The sequence below is a fragment of the Trachypithecus francoisi genome, unplaced genomic scaffold (genome assembly GCF_009764315.1).
Source record: "Trachypithecus francoisi isolate TF-2019V2 unplaced genomic scaffold, Tfra_2.0 Lachesis_group2, whole genome shotgun sequence".
NCBI classification, from domain to species: domain Eukaryota; kingdom Metazoa; phylum Chordata; class Mammalia; order Primates; family Cercopithecidae; genus Trachypithecus; species Trachypithecus francoisi.
The window spans coordinates 98,943,586-98,960,360 of NW_022681465.1; the positions used below are offsets into that span (position 1 = coordinate 98,943,586).

General features: G+C 39.0%; 1 protein-coding gene across 8 annotated transcripts in view; it reads left to right on the plus strand.

Annotated features, from left to right (window-relative positions):
• MAST4 (microtubule associated serine/threonine kinase family member 4) overlaps positions 1-16,775 on the plus strand; it is a 595,073-nt gene that overhangs the window by 481,919 nt on the left and 96,379 nt on the right. The window lies entirely within an intron of this gene.

The window sequence follows — 16,775 nt, forward strand, 5'->3', positions numbered from 1 at the left end:
AGGTGAAGGGGAAGAATGGCACCTTATTCCCAGGGCGGCAGGAAAGACTGAGAGCAAGCAGGGGAAATGCCAGATGATTATAAGGCCATCAGATCTTGTGAGACTCACTTCCTATCCTGAGAATAGCACGGGATCCAATCACTTTCCCCGGTCCCTCCCACAACACGTGGAGATTATAGGAAATACAATTCAAAATGAGATTTTAGGTGGGGACATAGCCAAACCATACTATCTGTCAAAGAACTTGGGTCCCCCATTTAAATAGATAGTGGTGGGGGCAGAGCAAGATGGCTGAATACGAACAGCTCCAGTCTCCAACTCCCAGCGGGAGCAACACAGAAGACCGGTGATTTCTGCATTTTCAACTGAGGTACTGGGGTCATCTCACTAGGGAGTGCCGGACAATCGGTGCTGGTCAGCTGCTGCAGCCCGACCAGCGAGAGTTGAAGCAGGGCGAGGCATCGCCTCACCTGGGAAGCGCAAGGGGGAAGGGAATCCCTTTTCCTAGCCAGGGGAACTGAGACACACAACACCTGGAAAATCGGGTGACTCCCACCCCAATACTGCGCTTTAAGCAAACGGGCACACCAGGAGAATATATCCCACACCTGGCCAGGAGGGTCCCACGCCCACGGAGCCTCCCTCATTGCTAACACAGCAGTCTGCGATCTAACGGCAAGGCAGCAGTGAGGCTGGGGGAGGGGCGCCCGCCATTGCTGAGGCTTAAGTAGGTAAACAAAGCCGCTGGAAAGCTCGAACTGGGTGGAGCTCACAGCAGCTCAAGGAAACCTGCCTGTCTCTGCAGACTCCACCTCTGGGGACAGGGCACAGTTAACAACAACAACAACAAAAGCAGCAGGAATCTCTGCAGATGCAAATGACTCTGTCTGACAGCTTTGAAGAGAGCAGTGGATCTCCCAACACGGAGGTTGAGATCTGAGAAGGGACAGACTGCCTGTTCAAGTGGGTTCCTGACCCCTGAGTAGCCTAACTGGGAGACATCCCTCACTAGGGGCAGTCTGACACCCCACACCTCACAGGGTGGAGTACACTCCTGAGAGGAAGAATCAGACAGGTACACTCACTGTTCAGCAATATTCTGTCTTCTGCAACCTCTGCTGCTGATACCCAGGCAAACAGGGTCTGGAGTGGACCTCAAGCAATCTCCAACAGACCTACAGCTGAGGGTCCTGACTGTTAGAAGGAAAACTATCAAACAGGAAGGACACCTATACCAAAACCCCATCAGTACGTCACCATCATCAAAGACCAGAGTCAGATAAAACCACAAAGATGGGGAAAAAGCAGGGCAGAAAAGCTGGAAATTCAAAAAATAAGAGCGCATCTCCCCCTGCAAAGGATCGCAGCCCATCGCCAGCAACGGATCAAAGCTGGTCAGAGAATGACTTTGACGAGATGAGAGAAGAAGGCTTCAGTCCATCAAACTTTTCAGAGGTAAACGAGGAATTACGTACCCAGTGCAAAGAAACTAAAAATCTTGAAAAAAGAGTGGAAGAATTGACAGCTAGACTAATTAATGCAGAGAAGGTCATAAACGAAATGACAGAGATGAAAACCATGACACGAGAAATACGTGACAAATGCACAAGCTTCAGTAACCGACTCCATCAACTGGAAGAAAGAGTATCAGCGATTGAGGATCAAATGAATGAAATGAAGCGAGAAGAGAAACCAAAAGAAAAAAGAAGAAAAAGAAATGAACAAAGCCTGCAAGAAGTATGGGATTATGTAAAAAGACCAAATCTATCTCTGATTGGGGTGCCTGAAAGTGAGGGGTAAAATGGAACCAAGTTGGAAAACACTCTTCAGGATATCATCCAGGAGAACTTCCCCAACCTAGTAGGGCAGGCCAACATTCAAATTCAGGAAATACAGAGAACACCACAAAGATACTCCTCCAGAAGAGCAACTCCAAGACACATAATTGCCTGATTCACCAAAGTTGAAATGAAGGAAAGAATCTTAAGGGCAGCCAGAGAGAAAGGTCGGGTTACCCACAAAGGGAAGCCCATCAGACTAACAGCAGATCTCTCGGCAGAAACTCTACAAGCCAGAAGAGAGTGGGGGCCAATATTCAACATTCTTAAAGAAAAGAATTTTAAACCCAGAATTTGATATCCAGCCAAACTAAGTTTCATAAGTGAAGGAGAAATAAAATCCTTTACAGATAAGCAAATGCTTAGAGATTTTGTCACTGCCAGACCTGCCTTACAAGAGACCCTGAAGGAAGCCCTAAACATGGAAAGGAACAACCGGTACGTACAGCCATTGCAAAAACATGCCAAAATGTAAAGACCATCGAGGCTAGGAAGAAACTGCATCAACTAACGAGCAAAATAACCAGTTAATATCATAATGGCAGGATCAAGTTCACCCATAACAATATTAACCTTAAATGTCAATGGACTAAATGCTCCAATTAAAAGACACAGACTGGCAAACTGGATCAAGAGTCAAGACCCATCAGTCTGCTGTATTCAGGAGACCCATCTCACATGCAGAGACATACATAGGCTCAAAATAAAGGGATGGAGGAAGATCTACCAAGCAAATGGAGAACAAAAAAAAGCAGGGGTTGCAATCCTAGTCTCTGATAAAACAGACTTTAAACCTCAAAGATCAAAAGAGACAAAGAAGGCCATTACATAATGGTAAAGGGATCAATTCAACAGGAAGAGCTAACTCTCCTAAATATATATGCACCCAATACAGGAGCACCCAGATTCATAAAGCAAGTCCTTAGAGACTTACAAAGAGACTTAGACTCCCATACAATAATAATGGGAGACTTCAACACCCCACTGTCAACATTAGACAGATCAACGAGACAGAAAGTTAACAAGGATATCTAGGAATTGAACTCAACTCTGCACCAAGCGGATCTAATAGACATCTATAGAACTCTCCACCCCAAATCAAGAGAATATGCATTCTTCTCAGCACCACATCACACTTATTCCAAAATTGACCACATAATTGGAAGTAAAGTACTCCTCAGCAAATGTAAAAGAACAGAAATTATAACAAACTGTCTCTCAGACCACAGTGCAATCAAACTAGAACTCAGGACTAAGAAACTCAATCAAAACCGCTCAACTACTGGAAACTGAACAACCTGCTCCTGAATGACTACTGGGTACATAACGAAATGAAGGCAGAAATAAAGATGTTCTTTGAAACCAATGAGAACAAAGATACAACATACCAGAATCTCTGGGACACATTTAAAGCAGTGTGTAGAGGGAAATTTCTAGCACTAAATGCCCACAAGAGAAAGCAGGAAAGATCTAAAATTGACACTCCACAATTAAAAGAACTAGAGAAGCAAGAGCAAACACATTCAAAAGCTAGCAGAAGGCAAGAAATAACTAAGATCAGAGCAGAACTGAAGGAGATAGAGACACAAAAAACCCTCCAAAAAATCAATGAATCCAGGAGTTGGTTTTTTGAAAAGATCAACAAAATTGATAGACCTCTAGCAAGACTAATGAAAAGAGAGAGGAATCAAATAGACGCAATAAAAAATGATAAAGGGGATATCACCACCGACCCCACAGAAATACAAACTACCATCAGAGAATACTACAAACACCTCTATGCAAATCAACTAGAAAATCTAGAAGAAATGGATAATTTCCTGGACACTTACACTCTTCCAAGACTAAACCAGGAAGAAGTCGAATCCCTCAATAGACCAATAGCAGGCTCTGAAATTGAGGCAATAATTAATAGCCTACCAACCAAAAAGTCCAGGACCAGATGGATTCACAGCTGAATTCTACCAGAGGTACAAGGAGGAGCTGGTACCATTCCTTCTGAAACTATTCCAATCAATAGAAAAAGAGGGAATCCTCCCTAACTCATTTTATGAGGCCAACATCATCCTGATACCAAAGCCTGGCAGAGACACAGCAAAAAACAGAATTTTAGACCAATATCCCTGATGAACATCGATGCAAAAATCCTCAATAAAATACTGGCAAACCGGATTCAGCAGCACATCAAAAAGCTTATCCACCATGATCAAGTGGGCTTCATCCCTGGGATGCAAGGCTGGTTCAACATTTGCAAATCAATAAACGTAATCCAGCATATAAACAGAACCAAAGACAAGAACCACATGATTATCTCAATAGATGCAGAAAAGGCTTTTGACAAAATTCAACAGCCCTTCATGCTAAAAACGCTCAATAAATTCGGTATTGATGGAACGTACCTCAAAATAATAAGAGCTATTTATGACAAACCCAGAGCCAATATCATACTGAATGGGCAAAAACTGGAAAAATTCCCTTTGAAAACTGGCACAAGACAGGGATGCCCTCTCTCACCACTCCTATTCAACATAGTGTTGGAAGTTCTGGCTAGGGCAATCAGGCAAGAGAAAGAAATAAGGGTATTCAGTTAGGAAAAGAAGAAGTCAAATTGTCCCTGTTTGCAGATGACATGGTTGTATATTTAGAAAACCCCATTGTCTCAGCCCAAAATCTCCTTAAGCTGATAAGCAACTTCAGCAAGTCTCAGGATACAAAATTAATGTGCAAAAATCACAAGCATTCTTATACACCAGTAACAGACAAACAGAGAGCCAAATCAGGAATGAACTTCCATTCACAATTGCTTCAAAGAGAATAAAAGACCTAGGAATCCAACTTACAAGGATGTAAAGGACCTCTTCAAGGAGAACTACAAACCACTGCTCAGTGAAATCAAAGAGGACACAAACAAATGGAAGAACATACCATGCTCATGGATAGGAAGAATCAATATCGTGAAAATGGCCATACTACAAGGTGATTTATAGATTCAGTGCCATCCCCATCAAGCTACCAATGAGTTTCTTCACAGAATTGGAAAAAAACTGCTTTAAAGTTCATATGGAACCAAAAAGAGCCCGCATTGCCAAGACAATCCTAAGTCAAAAGGACAAAGCTGGAGGCGTCACGCTACCTGACTTCAAACTATACTACAAGGCTACAGTAACCAAAACAGCATGGTACTGGTACCACAACAGAGATATAGACCAATGGAACAGAACAGAGTCCTCAGAAATAATACCACACATCTACAGCCATCTGATCTTTGACAAACCTGAGAGAAACAAGAAATGGGGAAAGGATTGCCTATTTAATAAATGGTGCTGGGAAAATTGGCTAGCCACATATAGAAAGCTGAAACTGGATCCTTTCCTTACTCCTTATACGAAGATTAGTTCAAGATGGATTAGAGACTTAAATGTTAGACCTAATACCATCAAAACCCTAGAAGAAAACCTAGGTAGTACCATTCAGGACATAGGCGTGGGCAAGGACTTCATGTCTAAAACACCAAAAGCAACGGCAGCAAAAGCCAAAATTGACAAATGGGATCTAATTAAACTAAAGAGCTTCTGCACGGCAAAAGAAACTACCATCAGAGTGAACAGGCAACCTACAGAATGGGAGAAAATTTTTGCAATCTACTCATCTGACAAAGGGCTAATATCCAGAATCTACAAAGAACTCAAACAAATTTACAAGAAAAAAACAAACAACCCCATCAAAAAGTGGGCAAAGGATATGAACAGACATTTCTCAAAAGAAGACATTCATACAGCCAACAGACACATGAAAAAATGCTCATCATCACTGGCATCAGAGAAATGCAAATCAAAACCACAATGAGATACCATCTCACACCAGTTAGAATGGCAATCATTCAAAAGTCAGGAAACAACAGGTGCTGGAGAGGATGTGGAGAAATAGGAACACTTTTACACTGTTGGTGGGATTGTAAACTAGTTCAACCATTATGGAAAACAGTATGGCGATTCCTCAAGGATCTAGAACTAGATGTACCATATGACCCAGCCATCCCACTACTGGGTATATACCCAAAGGATTATAAATCATGCTGCTATAAAGACACATGCACACGTATGTTTATTGCGGCACTATTCACAATAGCAAAGACTTGGAATCAACCCAAATGTCCATCAGTGACAGACTGGATTAGAAAATGTGGCACATATACACCATGGAATACTATGCAGCCATCAAAAAGGATGAGTTTGCGTCCTTTGTAGGGACATGGATGCAGCTGGAAACCATCATTCTTAGCAAACTATCACAAGAACAGAAAACCAAACACCGCATGTTCTCACTCATAGGTGGGAACTGAACAATGAGATCACTTGGACTCGGGAAGGGGAACATCACACATTGGGGCCTATCATGGGGAGGGGGGAGGGGGGAGGGATTGCATTGTGAGTTATAACTGATATAAATGATGAATTGATGGATGCTGACGAGTTGATGGGTGCAGCACACAAACATGGCACAAGTATACATATGTAACAAACCTGCACGTTATGCACATGTACCCTAGAACTTAAAGTATAATAAAAAAATAAAATAATAATAAATAAATAAATAAATAGATAGTGGTGGTGGGGTTGGAAGAAACCTCACTTCTCCAAAAAGAAATACAGGCATTTTTTTGTTTACGGGCATTTTGTTGTGATATTTATAATTTATGGGATCTTTTAAGTATAGAAAAAAATTCTAGTATTATTTTAGAAATGAACTATATTGCCGTGGTACATTAAAATAGTAGTCAAGAGATAAGCAAGATAATAGTAAGCTAACAGGTCCCATGCAACTAAGTCAAGTCAAGAATAGTCAGCAGGAGATGGCACCTACCTGAGAAACATGTGGGCTGAGAGAGGAAAACTTACTAACCATTGTAATAAAAACCGTGCATTTCCTAAGTATTCTGCTGACCCTCCTGCTGACACCCTTCTCATTGGTGGAGAGTTGCTGATACACGTACACCTATGGACGTTCCCCAAAGCATGAGCATTCTACAGTGGTCCGTGTATTAAAGTATCCGATGTTTATGAACAGAGAGACTGGCATTTAATTACATGGACTCTGCTCATCTTTTATCCTTGGATATAAAGAAGTTATATTTCAGGTTAATTTTCTTAAAGTTTTATCATGGTCTGCTAACAATCAAATATGACTTTGAACAATTCTCTTAACTTGGCTTTAATTTCCTTTTCTGTTAAAGGAGGAGGTTGGAGATATATATACCTATACATATATATATATAATTTTTTAATATTCCTTCTAAGGCTGTACCTTCATATTTCTAGTTTTTTGCCTTTAAAGAAGATTTTCTTTCACCCTGTGTTCTCAGGATTAATTTATATCTGCCTTGTGTTCTCCATTGGAGGCATGCTTTTAATATTCCAGGTCTGATGACAAATGATACTCTCAGCATCTAAAATATTAAAGAGAAGAGAATGGGTTAGCAGGTTGGGCCCAACAGACATAAGATGTGAGGGCATGCCCGAGTGACCCCCAGCATGTTCTGGATATGTACTCCACATTTCATTAGCATGTGAGGATGGACGTGTCCTTTGGAAGGAACTTTGAGAGGAAAACAGGTTATCCTGTGGACCATGCCTCCCAGGAACTTTGAAGGCCAGGCATCCCCTTGTTTATCTGGAGAAGCAACACATCGCAGTTTGTGGTAATTATATCTATCTGCTGGAACAATTAGGCCTAAAGCCTATTTTTGCATATGTGGGAATGTACTGGAAGTTCTGCAATAGTTACCAGAGTGACCGGCCAGTGTTTGAAGGAATGAACGTAGTTTTGAAGGCTTTGAGAGAGAGAAAATGTGTGTGTGTGTGTGTGTGTGTGTGTGTGTGTGTGTGTTCCTCAGCAAAAGAACATGCCCTACTTCAGTGTTTAGAGATGCAAATCATCTTAAATAGGCCAAATGCAGGAAATGAAACAAGTTCCTTAATTGGTAAAAAGCCCACTTCCTTGTGGGATCAGTAATTTGGCTTGGGAATGAACACATTCTAGCATCCTTGAAATTGAAAGAAAAAAGAAATAGGTGAAGTGGTTCACATTTGGTGCTCTTATGCCATTATTTCAGTAGGAAATGTGGGTTTTAAGGTTATCATTTCATTTGACAGTTTTGATTTCCAAAAGAGAGGGACCAAATGCAAATTTTTCTCCCTTCTCTGGAGACATAGGCAGACTTTTAACATCAAGAGATGTACATACCTCCCCTGACAACACATTTCACATAAGCAGTGTCGGTCTGCCCTGTCAGTGGTCCTGTGAAGCTGTTTCATTTCATCCTACTGTTCTTATTGTTGACAAAAATGAGGGAAGTTCATTTCTTCTAGTGATGTGAGCTTTTACTGTTTCTGTCATGAGTGCAGTGTGCCTATCTAACCTGAATCCTACTTACCATTCATTTCCTGAAATTGTCTTTACTAGCAGGGTAGAAGTTACAATATCTAAATTTAAGTTGCTGACCTTTATATACTTCAGAATGAGCAGTTGACTTGTGAGTTTATGTTTGATAGCTAAATATGCATTCTGCTTTTTATTAAAATACCCATAACATCTGCCACCACCACTTATTTATAAAACTGCTATAATACTGGAAACTAAGAACATACCAATGATCATTCACATCTTGAGTAGGAATGAATCCTGTTACCTGTGTCAATACAAAATCTCATGTCAGTAATCAGCTCATGGCTAGACCACAGAAACAGTATGATAGTGAGATAGGCAGGAGACAGAAGGTGGATTTCACCTTCCTGGACTGCATACCCTGACATCAGAGACTATATACCTGTCCCCACAATCAGAATAGTTGGCAGTCACCACCCAACCCCACACCACAAAGAAGCCGCATTTTGTGCTGATCAGAGCCATCCATTGCCCTCCCAACAGTATTGTCTTTCTGCAGGAGATTTAAGAAACTATACTTTCCAGTATTAAACGTCCCACATCAGATAAATTGGAGATTCATTTATTAATCTGTAATAATATGCCTTTTTGGTGGGGGAGCCAGATTAATGGAACAAAATCAATGATCAAAAATAGTATCAATGAAGACTTTTATAAGTCAGAAAACAGTAAAATGGGTACAAATAGTGGAAACAAACAAAACTCTGCTCTAGAGATAGTCTTGTGACTTTTAAATTTTTAAGCAAAGAAGGCAAGAGACCTACAAACAACTGAAATTATCTGAGCAGGATAAAAAATAAAATAATTGCTAACAAAGGAATAAAATGCATGCTGACCTCAGTCATACCTTTCACTGCTAGATAATGATGTAATGGCCAGAGAACTCTATTTGCTAAGAAGATGTAGGTAAGTAGGGAGGGAGGTAGGTAGATAGATAAAATCATATATTTAAGAACACACAAAATAAGTCCATGGAGCTTTCCTGGAAAAGTCACTTAAAGATATACAGAGATGGCTGGGCGCAGTGACTCATGCCTGTAATCCCAGCACTTTGGAAGGCCAAGGTGGGTGGATCACCTGAGGTCAGGAGTTCAAGACCAGCCTGACCAATATGGCAAATCGCCGTCTCTACTAAAAATACAAAAATTAGCCTGGCGTGGTGGCGTGCACCTGTAGCTCCAGCTACCCAGGAGACTGAGGCAGGAGAATTGCTTGAACCCAGGAGGCAGAGGTTGCAGTGAGCCGAGATCATGCCGCTGCACTCCAGCCTGGGCAACAAAGCAAGACTCCATCTCAAAAAAAAGAAAAAAAAAAAAGGATATACAGAAGATGACTGAAAAATTAAAATGAACTTAAATTGGAAAGATGAGTTATAAAAGTACTATAGTATTGATAGGAAAATGAAAGTTTAAAAAGATAATTTAAAATGTAGCATAAATGATAATCCACTAATAGCAATATAGATCTAGAACTCATATTACCTAAGAGACAAGGGTGACAGAAGCACACCAGAAGCACACATGTGCGAAGTTCCTTAACTTACTTTCAGGTGTGGGGGAGGAAATAAGAATAAATATTGTATTTCTTTTCAACTCATTAATTAAAATATGCATGCAGGTGTGTTTTTTAAACATTTTGGAATAAAATTTACTAGCATGAACAGCAATTATTTCCTTTTATGTAACTGAAGATAAAAATAACCAGCAAGGAATAAGAAAATTATCAACTTTACTTTGAAATATAAATGTTACAATTTGGTAGAACAGTGTAAGAATTATTTACTGTGAATTTTTGGGATTATAAGAGTGCTGATTAGTTTAATATTATAAACACTGTTAATACATCATAGCAGCGTATCAAATGTTCATCTGAATAGACATTGAAAAAGCCCTTGATAAAATTAAACATCCATTTCTGCTGAAAATTGTTTAGAAAATGAGAATGAATTGAGAAATCCATAATGTAGAAAGACGTCTAATTTAGACTAATGGCCAATGTCTTACTTTAGTGAAATACCAGAAGCATTCTGTTAAAATCTTTCTCCATTTTATAACACTTTAGTCTACACATTCTTTGCAGTCAGATAATACATAAAATGGAAACAAAATATGTAATTCAAAGATGGTAAAATTTGTTACGTTCATATGACATAAAGAACCTAGAAAATCCAAGAGAATTCAGTGAATAAGTTTTAAAATTAATAATGAAGTAGATTGTATACAAGATGGATATATAGAAGTTAATGTTGTTGTATATTACCAACTGTGACAAGTTAGAAATGATAGTGGGAGAAAGGGATGATATTCTGTGACAGCATTCCATGCCCTTTTCCCATAACCCCACCCCCACTGCCCACCCTCCACAAGGGCAGAAAATATCATTCTTTGAAATAACCAGAAAACTTCAAAGGGATTGCTGTGAAAACACAACAAACTTTATTTGAAAACGAAACTGTTATGAATAATGGAAAGATATGTCCTGTTCATTGGTGAAAAGGCTAAATATTGTTATTTTCCCCAAATTATAGTTTTGATGTACTTTCAATTAGACTTTTCATGAGTATGTATATATGTGTGGTTAACTGTTTTCTTTATTGCAAATACTGAATGCACTCTGTCTAGTTTAAGCAGGGGAGGAATTTATTAAATCATATTAGGTAGCTCACAGAATTAGTAGTAGTATCAGAGAGTGAGCATTGAAGGCCAAATACCCTAAAAGAACACCCAGCCCACACCATGGCACTGTGCCAGAGCAGGTCCAGCTCCTGCTGCTTCCGATCTCTGGGTTGCAGAAACTCTTGACACTGATGCTCCCCAAAAGGAATGACTCTGCTGCCACTTTTGTCACCAAAATTTATTTCTTTGGCAGGTCTTCTTATTATTGCGTTGTTTCAAGCCAAAGTTGAGTTTAGCTTAAAAACTCAAAAAAAGCCTAGCCTGTATTCTGACTGCAAGCAAAGTTGGAAAAGTGAGTGGTGGCGTCAGCCCTGCAGAGGCAGGACTCAGCTCACGATATGGGAAATTCCTCTTACATAAGGAGGTTGCTTAGAAGATAACTGGGGGACCAAAAAGATGACAAGTGCTTACAGTGGTAACTTGACGTGATGACTCCAGGGTACATCTAGAAAACTCAGTAGATACAATTAGCCAAATAAATTGGGGAATTGGACCTGACCTACCTGAGATTAACACATATCAGAAAGTGACAATACAAGCATTCATATATGAATAAGAACTGGAAGGAATGGATGAAGATATATTGAAGAAAACATCACAAACCACTGCAAAGGAAATAGTTTAATCAACAAATGGTACTGGGAAAAGTATATGAAAAATACTTAAGGTGAGCTTCTTTCATACTGTATACTAAAATTATTCTCATATGGGTTTTAAATTACCTGTAAAAATTAAATGCAAAAAAGGAAAATTAATATATAGTTGAACATTTAATGTACTTAGGATGGAGAAATAACTTCTGAGTATGAAAAAGTAGAAGAAATCACTGAAAGGAAAAGATTTATAATAGAAATTAAAAATTCTGTAAGTTAAAAAATACTGTGAACAAAATTAATACACTAACAAATAACTTAGGACATATCTACGAGAAGTATAATGGGCAGAAGATCAATATTGTTAAGTCATAAAGAGCTTTTTTTAATGAACGTATGACAATATTACCCCACTAAATAAATAGGCAAATGACATGAACGGACATCTCACAAAAGAAATAGAAATGACAGATAAACATGAAAAGTTCAAACCTCTCATTAATCAAATAAACGTACAGCAAAACAATGAGACATCAAATGATGAGACCTGATTTGCAAATATTAAACAGCAAACATGGTAATATTCATTTCTGATGATGGTATACTGAAATGGATATTTTCACTACATTAATGTAAATTTACAATAGTTTTAAGAGAGCGGCTTGATATTTTATGTCAAGAACCCTAAAAATAGTTCACATCACTTGAACTATTATTTGCATTTTAGGAAATATAATTTAAGGAAATAATCAGAAAAGTACTCAAATGTATATTTTAGGATGTTAATTGCAGCATTAATATGTAATATTACAAAATTGGAAACACCCTAAACATTAAATACTAAGAAGAGTGATGGTTAAATTGTAGTCCATCTGTATAATGGAATAATTTGTAGCTATTTAAAAATCACATTTTAGAAAAATATTTAATAGCATAGGAAGATTGTAATTATAATCTAATTATAAAGAGCAGGACACAAAACTGAGTATGGTTTGTGATCTAATTTGAAAGTATATTTGTGTATACATGTATACACTGTAAAAAAAGACACTACAATATTACATTAGTAGGGTTACCGATTTCATTTTTATACTTTAATGTATTTTGCAGATCCTCTGCCATGATCATGTGTTAGAGTCAGATTTTAAAAAGTTATTTTAAAGGTGAGCAGTTCTTTTCCTATAGATTTTAAACATTTCACTAGAAAAATTCATGTGCATATTGCTTTCACCCTCACCATCTGCCTCAGTCTAAAACAGTTAAACAGTTTTATGTGTAGCGTTTTCCAATATTAGTAGCAGTACTAAAGTTATCCCCTCAGTCTAATTTGTCCTTAGTCAGCCCCACGGTAGTGATGGGCATATGTTACTATCTTCTACCTAACATCCACCTAGAAAGGTATACGTCTGCTGGAGGTTAGTGTAGGATCTGAATGAAGATTGGAATGGGTTTTTTGTTGTTTTTCTTGTTCCTTTTTAGAGAGGGTTTTGCTCTGTCACCTAAGCTGGAGTGCAATGGGATGATCATGGCTCCCTGCAAACTTGAACTCCCCAGGCTCAGGTGATCCTCCCACCTCAGCCTCCTAAGTAACTGAGAACTAGAGGCATGCACCACTGTGCCTCACTAAGTTTTTGTATTTTTTGTAGAGATAGAGTTTCTCCGTGTTACCCAGACTGGTCTTGAACCTCCTGGGCTCAAGTGATCCACCGGCCTCAGCCCTTCCAAAGTGCTGGGATTACAGGCATGAGCCACCACACCTGGCGTTGGAGTGTTTTTTTATGACATGCATTGCTGAATAAAAATGTCATTGGTGGGGAGTTGAGTTCATTGATGTTGTAAAATATTACAAAACTATTTAGCAGAAGTTTGTCATCTTTATCTTTTAGTTAAAAAAAGTAAATAAAAAATGGCCTAAGAAACATTGTTCTCCATTAGGATTCCAAAATGATAAATCTGTTAGCCTTTAGGGGAAGGGTCAAAATTTTGTTTTGCTGTAACTATAGGTCATAATATATAAAAGCTAAGCACTTCCTTAGGCATTATCTCACATATTTTTCCACCTGATAGCACATTTTTAAGTTGTAACATCATACTGTGAAATGATTAGCTATTATAACATTGGAGGTTTTTTATTTTTGAAATTATAATTTAATTAATTTAATAACCAAATGTAGATCTTGTTATTTATTATCTTTATTATTATCTGTTATTTATTATCTTATTGGTAAAACAGAGCCAGGAATTCCTACTGTAGTAGCCCTGGGAAACTAGTCCAGGTGTAACATTGCCCGTGATTAATTGGTGATGTACTCAGCCTGACACCATCCCACTCTACTGCTCCACTGTGGGAGATGCACCTTGATTGCCCAGTGGCCTAATCTGATCCAATGACCTCTTTCTGGGAAAGAAAAAAAAAATTGAACCTGAGCACCCTGCAGTATTTGATACCAGGAACCATCTCCAATTTCTTGAGTAGTTGTCTTCTCTTGCTTCCTACGGTGCTTGCTTCTGTATTTCTGTTCTTGTTGGCTCCTTTTGCTTCTTCTACCATTTTAACTATTGGAATCCCTTGGATCACATTCTCTGTCACACTTACTTGTAGCGTAAACTCTTTTACCAAAGTCCTCTCTTTCATGTGTGTGCTGATTTTTCCCACAGCTTTATCTTGGGTCTGGACATTTCTCCTGAACACAGATGCATGTGTCTGTTTACTAACACTCTGTCCATCTGATTGTGTCGCACCAGCACCTCAAATCCAGCTGTTACCCAATACCAAATTGATTTTCTCCAATTTCTGTTTATTCTCTCTGTTATTAGCAACATCATCCACCTTGTCACTCAAACTAGAAATCTCAGCATCATCCTTTGTTACACCCTCCTCCCACTTTCCCTCTGAAAAGTGTTTTACCCCTGAGCCCTCTCCCCAGTGCCACAGCCACTGGTTCCGGGATGTTGCAGTGACAGAGAACTGGGAGCCTGCTTTGGCACTTCCTGGACTCCACCTCCATCAAATCTCTCTCAGACACTGAAGCCCATTTTTTTGAAAGACAAGAACTTAGTTATGTCTTTTACCTAATGTAAAACATTTCAGGGTTCATCATGACGTACAGGAGTATGGTGGTTATTAAACTGATTCCCAGAATGGCAGCAGCATCCGCCGCCACCGCCAGACTAGTTAGCAATACAAACTCTGAGGCTCCAACCCAGATCTACTAAGTAAGTGGCTGTGGGGGGTGGTGCCCAGCACTCTGTGGTCTAACACATTTTCAAGGCGATTCTGATACACTCTATAGTTGGAAAATTACTGCCCTGTAGGTTCTAAAGCCTGGCAGTGCATTTGAGTCACATATGGAACTTAAAGACATACCCAGACCCAAGGCCAATTAAGTCAGAAACTTAAGGTGTCTGGCCTGGCCTGGCCTATATCTTTTTAAAAGCTCCCCAGAGATTTTGATACAGAGTAATGGTAGAGAACAACTTAAACTGTAAAATTCACTTTTTTGTCTTTTCCAGCGGAATCTAAAGTAGTGTTTCTGAAACCTGAATGCACACTGGAGTCACCTGGGAAGCTTTAAAAATGACTGATGATTGCCCTCCACCTCCCTCCCCGTTCTGATTTAATTGGTTTGCGGTGTGACTTGGGCTTTGGGGTTTTTTAAGTTCCCTAGGCTATTTTAATGTGAAGCCAAGGTTAAGATCACTGTTCTAAAGCTACGATTCAGAAACACTGTTGTGCCTAAGAAGCACCTGGAGTACTTGATAAAAATAAGGGCCCCACTCAGACAACGAATCACCTGGAGTACTGCCGTGAAGAGTATTTCCAACTGGCCCCCGACTGTGGTAGTTATGCTTTCATCCATCCACTTTGCTCCTCACCATTCACTGCTCTGCCTTAATTTCCTACAACTCCCCGTCCATGGCATCAGATTACTTCACTTTACTTAAATGTGTCTTGCTTAAATCATTGGAAGAAAGTGTAGGTTATTCAAGCCAATAAATTGTCCTAAATCAATTGATTAGCCATTTGGAAAAGAGGTAAGCCGGACTGCTATCTCACTCCTTCCAAGAAATAAGCCCCATATAGATTTAAAAAAATGAATTAAACAATAAAAGTACTAGAAAAAGGCCATATGCAGTGGCTTACACCTGTAATCCCAACACGTTGGGAGGTTGCGGCAGTTGGATCACCTGAGGTCGGGAGTGTGAGACCAACCTGACCAACGTGGTGAAACCCCATCTCTACTAAATACAACAAAATAGCTGGGTGTGGAGGTGGGTGCCTGTATTCTCAGCTGCTGGGGAGGCTGAGGCAGGAGAATCGCTTGAACCTGGGAGGCAGAGGTTGCAGTGAGCCGAGATTGCGCCATTGCACTCCAGCCTGGGCAACGACGGCAAAACTCTCTCAAAAATAAATAAATACATAAATAGGAAAAAAGTATAGATACATTTGGAAAATAATTTGGGATTGGAGAAGGGCTTTCCAAACAAGATAAAACACTAAAAGCCATAAAGGAAAGTGGTTGACAAATTTGATTAGATAAAAACTTTTCCACAGAAAAGTTACCATAAGCAACATTAAAAAGTAAACATAGATGAGAAAACCAGTCTTCAATATATTGACAATGTTGCCTTGATGTGGAAAAAATAAAAATAAAAAATAAAAGACTAACAGAAGAACTCAGTGGAATAAAGTATGAACTCTGCGTAGTTTGTACAAAAAGAAACACAAATCGTCAGTTAACATTAAAAGATGCTCAGCTTCACTCATAATCATCTGAAGAAACATGATAATTAGCTTGTTAATTAGCTTGATTGTGGTAATCATTTTAGAATGTATTTGTATAGCAAAACATTACATTGTACACCTTAAATATGTACAATTTTTGTCAAGTATACTTCAATAAAACTGGAAAGATAGATAAATAGATAGATAATCTCAAGCAATCTTATGTTATCTATCAAATTGCCAAAATCTGAAAAAATTTAGTATTGGCAAGGTGGAAGGTAGACAGCATCCTGTATGTCACTAGTGAAAATACCAGTGCGATGTCTTTGGAGAGCAATTTAGCGAGAAGGACCAAAGTGAAAAGTGCACTGTACTCAACTGTACCCACCAGTTTTGCTCATAGGAATTTAGCTCTTGGAAGTAAGTTTGTAAATATTTAGAAGATATTCACTGAATCTTCAAAACACTAAAATCAGTGTAAATATTCATTCATAAAATA